At 33.4% G+C, this 4,058-nt stretch overlaps 1 long non-coding RNA gene across 1 annotated transcript; it reads left to right on the top strand.

Annotated features, from left to right (window-relative positions):
- The first annotated feature begins 1,853 nt into the window (after window positions 1-1,853).
- LOC108380330 (uncharacterized) lies at window positions 1,854-2,042 on the top strand. The gene is made up of 2 exons (XR_001849556.1): window positions 1,854-1,898; window positions 1,987-2,042. It is a non-coding gene; the product is annotated as an uncharacterized LOC108380330 (long non-coding RNA).
- Window positions 2,043-4,058: the final 2,016 nt, after the last annotated feature.

Raw genomic sequence — 4,058 nt, 5'->3', positions numbered from 1 at the left:
TAAGCTTATATACCATTTGAATAAGAGCAATAGGCGTACTACGTCTATATTTTTAGTTTTTTAGTTATTTTCATATAATAATAAAAAATAATTTTTTACCAAAGGCCCTATTTGGAACTTCGAAGGCCCATATCTCGATTTCGGAGGCTAAATTCGAAAAACGGAGAAATTACTTTTTTACCTATGACTCAATCTCTTAAAAAATTGGTTTGGTCCAATACCCAGCCGAGTGTTGTACACTGTAATGATTCCAGTATCTTCATTTATGTATATTGTAACTATCAATACCTTATAAGAGAAGTGTAAATTTTTTTTATCTAAAACTAATAAAGGTAGAAGGACGAAATTCGAGGATGTGGTAGTTTACATATTAGTCTTTGATATATATTTTTTTCAAAAATAAATATTGAAAATTTTAAAGGATATTCAAGGATAAAGTTTTATTTTCAACACTTATTCGTCCTGGTGCACCAAAAAATATATTTTTGCTTTTAATTCTACAGAATTTTTCCTTTTAATTGATACCCATATTGTTACTCTACAATGCACTATATCTTTTACCTAATTTTTTTATTCAATCATATCCCAGAAATTTCAAAGTCCTTAAAAAAAATCCTGACGTCAGAGAGAAAAATTAAAAACGCAGTTATACTATATTTGGCATCTAGTTTTGTGAATATATTGATTTTTTCGTGTTTTAAAATTTTTTGGTTTTTGTCGCACGGTATAATACATATAAAGACAATCATTGAAACTCCTTAAGCATACACAGACATTGGTGACTATCTTATTTTCAGGGTTTTTTCATAAAAACTGGATGAGATTCCGGATTCCGGTGCAACGATAAATTCAATTAAAAACACAAAATAATTGCTTTTATTAAGTTATTTCTTATGTTATTCGATCAATATCCTCTTGCGCTTCTGAACTGCAACACTTAGATAAGCAAAACAACTAATGTTAATATCACGGCGGAACACTATTATAATAGAAATCCACGCTTATGCTGATAAAAATTTTCAGGCAAAAATAGAATGCACAAGGGTATATTAATTTTGTTCACATAACGGTTGTTTGTAACAGCCAAAACGAATCGAGATAGATATATACAAATGTATACATAAATGTTCAGAATTAATAGAGAAGTCGATTTAGCCATGTCTGTCTGTCCGTCCGTCTGTCCGTGTACACGATAACTCGAACAAAAATTGAGATATCTCAACGAAATTTGGTATGCAGGTTTCCATTTATTCAAGGTAGGTTGGTATTGTAAATGGGCGAAATAGGACTGTATCCACGCCCACTTCCCATATAACGGTAATTTCCAGAAATACGAGAACTGCGATATTTTAGTAACTACTAAGATAATTCACTAAAAATTGATATTTACAATAATTTTCAAACGAAAAATAAGAATATTATAATTTTTTGGAAAATGGGCGTAGCCACGCCGCCCACTTATGGTTACATGTGTATATCTTGGTAACCGCTGCACCAATTTCTTCCAAACTTGGCACAGTTGTTGGCCTTGGTACAACATACAAAACGGCCGAAAATTTTTAAAATCGGACAATAACCACGCCCACATCCCATATAACGGTAATTTAGAGAAATACAAAATCTTCGATAAATCAGTAAATATTGAAGCTAATTTATTCAAAATTGATGCTTGCAACAATTCTTTACCAAGAAATACGTTTATGNGGTATGGTTATTGTGCTTGCCACATAAAAGCAAAACGTTGAAAATTATTGAAATCGGACTAAAATTGAGGCCGCTTTTCATATAACGGTAAATTTCATAACTGCTTGAAACTTCAATATTTCGAAATTTAAGGACTCTAATTTACTCAAAATTGATACGCCCAGGCTTACCATGTAGCGGAAGCTTTCGAAAAGGTGAAACTCATATATTAAATACTTGCGCCGGGTATTTAATGTTCGGCTCCGCCCGAACTTAGACTTTCTTACTTGTTNTTTCGAAAAGGTGAAACTCATATATTAAATACTTGCGCCGGGTATTTAATGTTCGGCTCCGCCCGAACTTAGACTTTCTTAGGTGTTTTCATTGTTTCTTTCATTTCATTGTTTTATTGTTTCTTTGTTTAAACTTATTTTCCAAGTGGATTATCGAATAACCTGAGCGGGGACAAATATCTTTCTATGGAGTAGGTATAATATATCAAATACCGTTCCCAACAGGCAACAAAACGGCTTACAATAATACAAAACAGCTTTGTTGATGGTTTTTTATTATTTGGATCCTATAATGCTGGTTATCAATTACAGCGGACAACACTGATTTTGGTGCGGCAAATGTTAAATCTGTTTTTGATAGACTTTTTTGAGCTGATTACGAATCCGTAATTATAAAGATTCCATCACGTACAGATTTTGAGAAAATCGTGGTCAAAGTGTCAAAAAATCGGTTTTTTTTCAATATTTGAGAAGCACGAGCAACGAGTAAAAATGTTGTAGAACCTTCCACTTAGGCTTAACTTAAAGCTAGAACCCTAGGCTACTGCCCCTGAAAATACCATCCCTGCACATTTACTTGATGGCCATTTATAGTCATTTGTTGAATAATAAAAAAAATGCTGGCAAATTGTGCTATTGAAAAAAAAATGCTGCCAAAATCAGTTTTTGCTGTTCAATAAACGACTATAAGTGATCTTAGGGTCAAGACGAAGAGATGGTATTTTTAGGGATTGTAGTCGAAAGTTCAAGCCTTAATTTAAGCTTAAGTGGAAGGTTCTATTACCTTTTTTTAATTGCGGCAGGGACTCAAACTTCGCCAAAAGTCAAATTTTACTGCTCAATAAATGACTATAAGTGACCATAAATTCAATGTGCAGGAATGGTATTTTCAAGGATAGTAGTCGAGGGTTCTTGCTTTAATCTAAGCCTAAGTGGAAGGTTCTATCACCTTTTTACTCTTTGCTAGAGCTTCTCAAATATTGCAAAAGCCCGATTTTTTGACACTTTGACCTCGATTTTCTCAAAACCTGTACGTGTTGGATCCTTTGTACTTACGGATTCGTAATCAGCACAAAAAAGTCTATCAAAAATAGCTTTAACATTTGTCGCACCAACATTTTTTTCATTTTTGTTGGCCTGTGTTATAGTTTTTACCACCAAAATTTAAAAAGGTGGACAAAAAATAGCACTTTATTGCGAAATTACCCATGTATAAAAAAACGGTGCCGTGATATAACTCCAAGCGGCATAACTCAAATTTTAAAATTTGGGATTATGTCACTCCATGTGACTGTAGTGACATAAACGCAATTTTTTTCACTTGGGTTATGTCACATATTTCCAAACGAAAACGCGAAAAAATTCCAATCCTTCATGTAATTTTGCAAACCATAATAATTTGAAATGTGCACGAGTAATGATAAAATGTTTATCAAAACACTGTCATAGAAGCTGGCTTTGCCATTATTACAACATACATATCGTCGTTTAAAGTACAAAACCGCGTAACGTCATTCTGCAAAACCGAGCAACAGGCATTTGCTGCCAAAATTTGGATTTGCTCACACAAGCTCTTGGCTCAATCCTTATCCATTCGTCCTGAAATATACAAGCCAGAAATGCGACTGCTTTATAAAAAAGAGAACCATTTTGAAATATGAGTGTTTTTACTCTATAGAAAATAATTTATGCTACCTCACATACGCGGTTTTGCATTATCTTGATACGCGATTTTGTACTTTAAACGACGATATGTATAACTGAGAATCATTGCTTACTAAATTCCACGTTTGCTGAGGTTTCACGATGCGGATACAAGCAATTGTTTATTATGTGTACCCTTACTAAGTAGAATTTTGAAAGGGGCGGAAGTATTTTTGCGCAAACTTCTTTCTACGTAGGCCACGCTTAGGGATCATAACCTTTACTAAGTAGAATTCTCCTTTCTGTGTTACCGGAAAAGAGGGGCGAAAGTATTTTTGCGCAGGACTTCTTTCTACGAATGCGGCCTTCGGGCGCGTAGGAGTTATATTCCTTATAATAATAATAATAATAATAATAATAATAATAATAATAATAATA

This window comes from Rhagoletis zephyria, unplaced genomic scaffold (assembly GCF_001687245.7).
Source record: "Rhagoletis zephyria isolate East Lansing unplaced genomic scaffold, Rhagoletis_zephyria_1.1 Rzeph_scaffold_18916, whole genome shotgun sequence".
Taxonomy (NCBI): Eukaryota; Metazoa; Arthropoda; class Insecta; order Diptera; family Tephritidae; genus Rhagoletis; species Rhagoletis zephyria.
Note: the sequence above shows the minus strand (reverse complement) of the source record. Positions and strands in the feature narration are given on the sequence as shown.